At 45.6% G+C, this 10,025-nt stretch overlaps 1 protein-coding gene across 3 annotated transcripts in view; it reads right to left on the minus strand.

Moving 5' to 3' along the window:
* Positions 1-7,267, minus strand: part of LOC139273450 (zinc finger protein 664-like) — a 92,923-nt gene extending 85,656 nt beyond the window's left edge. For 2 of the 3 annotated variants that reach the window (XM_070890355.1, XM_070890354.1), the window contains exons 1-2: positions 7,212-7,267; positions 6,353-6,518 (exon numbers count right to left, since the gene is read on the minus strand). The gene's annotated coding sequence lies outside the window, so the exon portion shown is untranslated. Of the gene's footprint in view, positions 1-6,352; positions 6,519-7,211 lie in introns of those variants that run through there. The other variant, XR_011595122.1, reaches the window with a different exon arrangement.
* Positions 7,268-10,025: the final 2,758 nt, after the last annotated feature.

The following is a 10,025-nucleotide window of genomic DNA, read 5'->3' on the forward strand; positions in this document are numbered from 1 at the left end:
GGTGAAAAAGTTATCCACACCAGCAAAAGAACTTAGCAGGTTTGATTGGTTTCTGGGTGGATCTTGGAGATCCTATCTAATACATGGGGCAATTGTTCTCATCAAAATAATTACCTGCTGTTTGATTGTTGGTTGCCTTAACCTCTGCTGTAAAGCAATGACAAGGTTAGCAGACCCTCTTGTGGTCAAGGGTTCCCGGGTTATGATCCAACAAACTAGAGAACTACTCAACAATGCAATACTCATAGAATGATCCTAAATGTTATCATAGAATGATAAAAGGGGGGATGTGGATATCTGAACGGAATATATGGAATTAAGGACAGTAAAGTAAACGGGATATATGAAAATGTATAAGCCATGGAAGAATAGCTGGGAGAATGTCAGATTGCAAATAGTGCAACATCAGCATAGCTAACAGTCTGTCTCAAGGTTTCAAGTCACTAATCCTGCCAATAATATATAATTGTAACATGAAATACATCTGCAGAATTGCAAGGTCTCAGTAAATAGTCACACCATTAGATTGAAACATTTGGAGGCAATACTTGAGCTTTCAAGAAGAACATCTCATATAGATTGACTAATGAGTGGCTGAGTTAGACTGTCAATCCATTTGTATTTTGTTATCTGATTTCAAAACTGTATAACTGTTAACGCTTTACGATGTAACTACACCTATCCGTAGGGAGTGTGTACGCTCTATCCAGAGAGTATATCTTCTGTCTGATAGGTCTTACTGGCCGGTAATAAAGACTGCTTTGTTCAAAGCACAAGAGGTATTCGACTCAGTAATTTTACTGAACCAGATTGAAGTAAAAGAATCCAGGAATTAACAAAATCACTGAGTCGAATACCGATTGTGCTTTAAACAAAGCAGTCTTTATTTCTTACCGGCCGAGACTTATCAGACAGAAGGAGTACTGTCTTGATAGAGCGTACACACTTCCTACGGACAAGTGACGTTACATTGTAAAGGGACGACGGTTATACATTTTCGGCAAAAGATAACAAGATAGGGCTAGAGTGACATCCTAGTTCAGCCTATCCCTTTTGATCCCTCTTTCCCTTTGTCCACTCATAAGCCGACCTAAGTATGGTCTGATTTTAAACAAAGACCTTCTGTTAATGTTTCAGGTTAATAACATGATTTAATAAGACCTTGAGGTTTTTCTGCAAGTTGTGGGTTTTGTTTCAATATGTGTTAGTGTTGTAACATTTTGCAGTCTCGAGTCTGAGATTTTCATGGCTATTCCTCCATGAATTCTTTGTTAGCTTATACTGTCCATATATAATTCCCACGTTCTCAACTTCTCGACTTTAATGTCTGTATACATTTAATATCCAGTTCACTTCACTGTCTTTATTGCTTATACATTTTCACATATCCACACAGCACGGGTTATGCAGAGAGTAAAGTTCTCTCTACACTGTCCCATCATACAGTACCAGGGCAGGTACAGCATGGGTTAGATACAGCGTAAAGCTCTCTGTACACTGTCCCATCAAACACTCCAAGGGCACGTACAGCATGGGTTAGATACAGAGTAATACTCTCTCTACACTGTCCCATCAAACATTCCCAGGGCAAGTACAGCAAGTATTAGATACAGAACAAATCTCCCTCTACACTGTCCCATCCATCACTCCAAGGGCAGGTATGGAACATAAGAAATAGGAGCAGAGTAGACCATTTGACCCCTCGAGCCTGCTCCGCCATTCAATAAGATCATGGCTGATCAGATTCAGGCCTTCACTCCACTTCCCTGCCCGCTCCCCATAATCCTTGACTCCCTTATCTTTCAAAAATCTGTCTATCCCCACCTTAAATACATTCAATGACCCAGCCCCCACAGCTCTCTGAGGTAACGAATTCCAAAGATTCACAACCCTCAGAGAATAAACACCTCCTGATTTCCCTTTTAAATGAGCGACCCCTTATTCTGAAACTATGCCCCCTAGTGCTAGATTCCCTCACGTGGGGAAACATCCTCTCTGTATCTACCCTGTCAAGCCCCCTCAGAATCTTATACGTTTCAATAAGATCACCTCTAAGTCTTCGAAACTCCAATGTGTACAGGCCCAACCTGCTCAACCTTTCTCATTATGACAACCCCTTCATCTCAGCAATCAACCTCGTGACCTTCTCTGAACTGCCTCCAGTGCAAGTATATCCTTCCTGAAATAAGGAGACTAAAACTGTATGCAGTACTCCAGTTGTGGTCTTACCAATGCCATGTACAGTTGCAGCAGGACTTCCCTACTTTTATACTCCATCTCCCTTGCAATAAAGGCCAACATTCCATTTGCCTTCCTAATTAATTGCAGTAACTGCATGCTAAATGTTTGTGTTTCATGTACAAGGACCCCCAGATCCCTCTGTACCACCGCATTTTGTAATCTCTCACAATTTAAGTAATAATTTGCTTTTTTATTACTCCTACTAACATGGATACCCTCACATTTTCCCACATTATACTCCATCTGCCAAAGCTTTGCCCACTCACTTAGCCTATCTATATTTGTTTGTAAATTCTTTGCGTCCTCCTCACAACTTGCTAGGTTAGCACAGGTTAGATACACAGTAAACCTCCCTCTACATTATCCCATCAAACACTCCCAGTGCAGGTACAACACGGGTTAGGTGCAGAGTAAAGCTCCCTCTGCACTGTCCCAAAAACACTCCCGGGGCAGGTACAGCACGGGTTAAATACAAAGCAAAGCTCCCTCTACACTGTCCCATCAACACTCACAGGACAGATATAGCACGGATTGGATACAGCGTAAAGTTCCCTCCACACTGTCCCATCAAATATTTCCAAGGCGGGTACAGTAAACGTTAGATACAGCATAAAGCCCAATTTACACTGTCCCGTCAAACACTCCCAAGGCAGGTAACAGCACGGATTAGATACAGAGTAAACCTCCATTTACACTGTCCCATCAAACAATGCCAGGGCAGGCACAGCACAGATTAGATACTGAGTTTCCCATGTGGTGGCTGGCGTGCAACGGCCACCACACGTTAAAAAGAGCCACGCACAGGCATCTTCCACCCTTCAGGATGTAGTTCAGGATCTGGAATATTAGGTCCTTCATTGAAACACCTGTGAACTCATCCTTTTTTGGCGTGGAAGCAAGTCATCCTCGTTTGCAGATGACACTAAGCTGGGTGGCAGTGTGAGCTGTGAGGAGGATGCCAAGAGGCTGCAGGGTGACTTGGACAGGTTAGGTGAGTGGGCAAATGCATGGCAGATGCAGTATAATGTAGATAAATGTGAGGTTATCCACTTTGGTGGCAAAAACAGGAAGGTAGAATATTATCTGAATGGTGACAGATTAGGAAAAGGGGAGGTGCAACGAGACCTGGGTGTCATGGTACATCAGTCATTGAAAGTTGACATGCAGGTACAGCATGCGGTGAAGAAGGTAAATGGCATGTTGGTCTTCATAGCGAGAGGATTTGAGTATAGGAGCAGGGAAGGCTTACTGCAGTTGTACAGGGCCTTGGTGAGGCAACACCTTGAATATTGTGTACAGTTTTGGTCTCCTAATCTGAGGAAGGACATTCTTGCTATTGAGGGAGTGCAGCGAAGGTTCACCAGACTGATTCCCGGGATGGCAGGACTGACATATGAAGAAAGACTGGATCGACTAGGCTTATATTCACTGGAATTTAGAAGAATGAGAGGGGATCTCACAGAAAAATATAACATTCTGACGGGATTGGACAGGTTAGACGCAGGGAGAATGTTCCCAATGTTGGGGAAGGCCAGAACCAGGGGTCACAGCCTAAGGATAAGGGGGCAGCCATTTAGAACCGAGATGAGGAGAAACGTCTTCACTCAGAGAATTGTAAACCTGTGGAATTCTCCATCACAAAACGTTGTTGAGGCCAGTTCATTAGTTATATTCAAAAGAGAGTTAGATGTGACCCTTTTAGCTAAAGGGATCAAGGAGTATGGAGAGAAAGCAGGAATGGGGCACTGAAGTTGCATGATCAGCCATGATCATATTGAATGGTGGTGCAGGCACGAAGGTCCGAATGGCCTACTCCTGCTCCTATTTTCTATGTTTCAAGGTACTGCTAATGATGATGATGAGATACAGAGTAAACCTCTCTCTACACTGTCCCATCAGATACAACTCGGGCAGGTAGAGTACAGGTTAGATTCAGAGGAAAGTTTCCCCGACAGCGACCCATCAAAGCTCACAGGGCAGGCAGAGCACGGGTTAGATACAGAGCAAAGCTCCTTCTACACTGTCCCAACAAATAATTCCAGGTCAGGTACAGCACGGGTTCGGTAAAGAGCGAAGCTCCCTTTATACTGTCCCATCAAGCACTCCCAGGGCAGGGACAGCACGAATTAGATACACAGTAAATCTGTGTCAGAGGAAACTGTACCCCAGTGAGAGTCAGTGCCAGAGGAAACTGTTCCCCAGTGAGAGTCAGTGCCAGAGGAAACTGTACCCCAGTGAGAGTCAGTGCCAAAGGAAACTGTATCCCAGTGAGAGTCAGTGCCAGAGAAAAATGTACCCCAGTGAGTGTCAGTACCAGAGGAAACATGCAGCAGAGCTTGGTGTCCAGCCGTCTTGGATCCCCTTGCCATTGGACCAAGATCTCGTTCTGCCAAGCCCTTGTGGTAGCCGGTGTGCAATGGCCACCTCACGTTAAAATAATTCATGCTGTTAGCAATACAAAACAATCCTCTTCCTCTGCAGTTATCAGTCTATTGCAATTCCCCATACCTGCAGTTTTGTTATTTTACAATTTAAAATATCTTCAGTTATCAGCAACAAATTGCATTTATATCGCGCCTTAAACATAGTAAAATGTCCCAAGGCACTTCACAGGACCGTTAGCAAACAGAATTTGATACCCAGTCACGTAAGGAAATACTACCACAGGATTAAAAGCTTGTTCAAAAGGGTAGGTATTAAGGAGCATTTTGAAGGTGACGAGATTTAGGGAGGGAATTCCAGAGCTTATGGCCTCGGCAGCTGAAGGTATGGCCACCAATATTGGAGGGATGAAAATTGGGACTGCTCAAGAGGCCAGAATTGGAGGAATGCAAAGATCTCTGAGGGTTGCAGGGCTGGAGGAGGTTACAGCAATCGGGAGGGGCAAGGTCCTGGACGGATTTCAAAACAAGGTTGAGCATTTTGAAATCGATGGAGCAGGAGCCAATGTAGTTCAGTGAGCACAGGGGTGATGGGTGAATGGAAATTGGTACAAGTTGGGATGAGAGGGCTGAGGACAGATTGAGTTGAATAGGCCTATATTCTCTGGAGTTTAGAAGAATGGAAGGTGATATCATTGAAACATAGAATTGACAAGGGCTGGATAGTCTAGAGCTAGCAGTCCTAGTATTAGGATAAGAGATCGGCCATTTAAGACTGAGATAAGATATTTCTTCACTTAAGAGTTGTGAATCTTTGAAATTCTGTATTGAATAGAGATCTTACTGAATGGCGGAGCAGACGGGAGGGGCCGTATGGCCTACGCCTGCTGCTACTTCTTGTGTTCTTGAGTAAGGAATACGGGCAGGAGTGTTTTAGATAAGCGTAAGCTTGCGGAGAGTGCGAGGTGTGAGGCCGATCAGGAGAGCATTGGAAATAGTCCAATGTAGCGGTAACAGAGGCATGGATGAGGGTTTGAGCAGTTGAGCTGAGGAAGGGGCAGAGACCGGCGATGTTATGGAGTTGGAAGTAAACGTACTTGGTGATTGAGGGAATATGGGTTCGGAAGCTCATCTCAGGGTCAAGTACGACGCCAATCAATAAATTGCAACTCTCCATATCTGTGTTTCAGTTTATTAGAATACTACATACCTCGAGTGATCAATGCTTCAATAGTAGTACTTATCAATATATTTTCTGTTAATTCCAAATGTTCATGAATGAATAATTGATTCTGTCAGTAATAGGCCGTGCTGGTATTTCAGATTGGTCTGTGCATCGTGATCAATGAATTGACTATGATGCTTCCAGTTCAATCTTTCCAATGGCTTTCTCACCAGATGGGAAATATTTGAACATTGAGATCTGATGGTGTCGGTGTGAGTTCAGCCCCACCGAATGTACAGAGACGGGTCCATCTGCTGGTCTCTGCCTCAAACTGGAGTCATCTCTTAGATCAAAGCCCTTTACTCTAAAACACACACAAGATTCACTGTGACTGTGTTTCGAGACAGAAAGTGATCTCACTTCACATCCCATTGCACGGCCCTCATGCTGGATAATTGTGCTTGGTGGTCAGTCTCTCCCAGTCTCATTTCCTGTCTTACCTTGTAACCTGTGTGTACTGTCTACAGGACCGGTGTGTATCTGAGTAAATGGCACTTTCTCTTACCTTTCTCCCCAGTCGATCTATTGAAGCGCATTCAATCGGAAGGGGCTCACTGGTTGGTGCTCTCACAATCCTGTGCTGGTTCACCTGCTGTTGTTCCTCAGTCCACAATTCCTGTTTCCTTCCAGCTGTGGAACTTTCTCAATCACTCCGCCATTCACCGGGAGATCTAATTATGAAAGGGCAGAAAATTAGAAGAATATTAATGTTGTGAAGTGGAATGTAGTGTAAAGTGTTTTTCCAATGTTTCAGAAAAGTCTATGTCCAGTATTTTGTTTGATTTTATCCTATTCCTCAAGATTCCTGTCCCGCCCGTCTGGACTTACAGAAAATCACCAGAATTCTCCCCGGATTACACACTGTCTGATCTCACTGGGCCCATCCTCCCCGGGTTACACGCTGTCTGATCTCACTGGGCCCCCGGGTTACACACCGTCTGATCTCACTGGGCCCCCGGGTTACACACTGTCTGATCTCACTGGGCCCCCGGGTTACACACTGTCTGATCTCACTGGGCCCCCGGGTTACACACCGTCTGATCTCACTGGGCCCCCGGGTTACACACTGTCTGATCTCACCGGGCCCCCGGGTTACACACTGTCTGATCTCACTGGGCCACCGGGTTACACACCGTCTGATCTCACTGGGCCCCCGGGTTACACACTGTCTGATTTCACTGGGCCCCCGGGTTACACACTGTCTGAGCTCACTGGGCCCCCGGGTTACACACCGTCTGATCTCACTGGGCCCCCGGGTTACACACTGTCTGAGCTCACTGGGCCCCCGGGTTACACACCGTCTGATCTCACTGGGCCCCCGGGTTACACACTGTCTGAGCTCACTGGGCCCCCGGGTTACACACCGTCTGAGCTCACTGGAAGTTTCAGTCTATCTCCTGCATGTCCCCAAATCCTGAGCTCCGGGGCTGTGTTCAGTTTGGTGTTTTTCCTCACAGACTCACCGCACCCTCCCCGCCCGCCCGCCGGCCGGCCGGCCGGCCGACCGAGCGCTCTGCCCCGGCCCCAGCCGCCCACCATCAGTCCGGTTCCCTGCGGCCCCGGTTCCCCACATTGTCGAACCGCTGGTTACAGCAAACTGCCCGGCATCCGGGGACTGAGGGAAAGCGGCACCGAGCACAGAGCGCGTTCTGCATAAACTAATGACCTTCAGAGAATTCCCGGTCGTCTATTGGCTGCACGAAGCGATTGCCAGCCACTCTCACCAATAGGAGTCGGCAGCGCCGCAGAGCCCCGCCCACTGTGATGAAGGCGCGCTGGGGAGCTCGGGGATCACGTCGTTCCTGATTTCAAAAATTGCGGCCGTTTAACCGTTACCTAGAGACGTCACAGGTGGCGTCGGTGCTGTGGGGCGGGACCGCTCGCCGTGCGCCTGCGCCTGCGCCGGATACAAAACATACATTTCACACCGAGCCACAGAAGAAGAAATTGCGGCAGATGACCAAAAGCTGGGTCAAAGAGGTAGGTTTTTAAGGAGGGTCTGAAAGTAGGAAAGAGGCGGAGAGGTTTAGGGAGGGAGTTCCAGAACTCGGGGCCCAGGCAGCTGAAGGGTCGGACACCGATGGTGGAGCGATTATAATCAGAGATGGTCAAAAGGGCAGAATTTGAGGAGTGCAGACATCTTGTGGGCTGCAACAGATTCCCGAGATCGGGAGGGGCGAGGCCCTGGAGTGATTTGTAAAAAGTGATTTGTGATTATTAACAGCAACAACTTTTAACAGTGAGTCTTGTTTATTTGTACACGGGACGTGCTGGCAACGGAAGAATGACCATAATCTGATAGAATGTTACACTAAGTTTGAAAGTGATTTTGTTAAATCAGAAACTGGGGTCTTAAATTTAAACAAAGCAAACTTTTTAGGTATGAGGGGTGAGTTGGCTAAGATAGATTCGGAAACTACATTAAAAGGTATCAAGATAGATAAGCAATGGCTTGCTTTAAAGAATTAATACATAATTTACAATAATTACATTCCTTTTAAGGCACAAGACCCCCACAGGAAAGGTGGTCCAACCGTGACTAAGAAGTGAAGTTAAAGATAGCTTTAGATCAAAGGAAGAAGCTTATAATGTTGCCAAAAAGAGCAGTAAGCCTGGGGATTGGGAGCATTTTAGAATTCAGCAAAGGAGGACCAAGAAACTGATCAAGAAAGGGGAAATAGAAAATGAGAGTAAACTAGCGAGAGACATAAAAACAGACTGTAAATCCTTTTGTAGGTATGTTAAAAAGGAAAAATTAGCAAAAGTAAATGTGAGTCCCCTACAGGCTGAGAAATTTATAATGCAGAACAAGGAAATGGCAAAGAAATTAAACAAATACTTTGGGTGGAAAATTGTGGTTGGAAGCTTCTTTTGGGTGACCGCATCTGACCAGAATTTAAAAAAAAAATTGCCTGGTGGTCTCAGGAACATAGGATTGCGGTCGGAGTCCGAGTTTCGTAGTGCAGTGTACAGGAACATGTCTTCCAGGTATGTATTTGTATCCTAGGATCACGTGGACCCGGACCACCAATGGACATCTAGTATTCTCATTGATAATAATGGGAGCTCTGGTTGTATGAGCTCCCATTGCTTTCAACAACAACAACTTTATTTATATACCGCTTTTAACATAGTAAAATGTCCCAAGGCACTTCAGTGTTATAAGACAAAGCAAATAAATTTGACACTTAGCCACATAAGAAGAAATTACAGCAGATGACCAAAATCTGGTCAAAGAGTAGCTTTAAGGGGCATCTTAAAGGGGGAAAGAAATGTCCAGAGGCAGAGAGGCTTAGGGAGGGAGTTCCAGAGCTTAGGGCCCAGGCAGCTGAAGGCATAGCCACCGATGTTGAACAGTTCTAATCAGGAATGCTCAAGAGGGCCAATTTTGAGGAACGCAGACATCACGTGGCATTGTGAGGCTGAAAGAGATTACAGATTAGAGATTGGAAGGGGTGAGGCCATGGAGGGATTTGTAAACAAGGATGAGAATTTTGAAATCGAGGCATTGCTTAACTGGGAGCCAATGTAGGTCAGCAAGCACGGGGGGTGATGGGTGATCGGGACTTGGTGCAAGTTAGGACATGGGCTGCCGAGTTTTGGATGACCTCAAATTTACATAAGAACATAAGAAATAGGAGCAAATGTATGGCCATGAGGCCCCTCGAGCCTGCTCCGCCATTTAATACGATCATGGCTGATCTGATCATGGACTCTGGTTTAATTCCCTGCCCGCTCCCCATAACCCCTTATTCCCTTCTCGGTTAAGAAACTGTCTATCTCTGTTTTAAATTTATTCAATGTCCCAGCTTTCACAGCTCTGAGGCAGTGAATTCCACAGATTTACAACCCTCAGAGGAAATTTCTCCTCATCTCTGTTTTAAATGGGTGGCCCCTTATTCTAAGATTATGCCCCCTAGTTCTAGTCTCCCCTATCAGTGGAAACATCCTCTCTGCATCCATCTTGTCAAGCCCCCTCATAATCTTATAGGTTTCGATAAGATCACCTTTCAATCTTCTGACTTCCAATGAGTCGAGGCTCAACCTACTCATCCTTTCCTCATAAGTCAACCCCCTCATCTCTGGAATCAACCTCGTGAATCTTCTCTGAACAGCCTCCAAAGCAAGTATATCCTTTCATAAATAAGGAAACCAAAACTATATGCAGTATTCCAGGT

This window comes from Pristiophorus japonicus, chromosome 9 (assembly GCF_044704955.1).
Source record: "Pristiophorus japonicus isolate sPriJap1 chromosome 9, sPriJap1.hap1, whole genome shotgun sequence".
Lineage (NCBI taxonomy): Eukaryota > Metazoa > Chordata > Chondrichthyes > Pristiophoridae > Pristiophorus > Pristiophorus japonicus.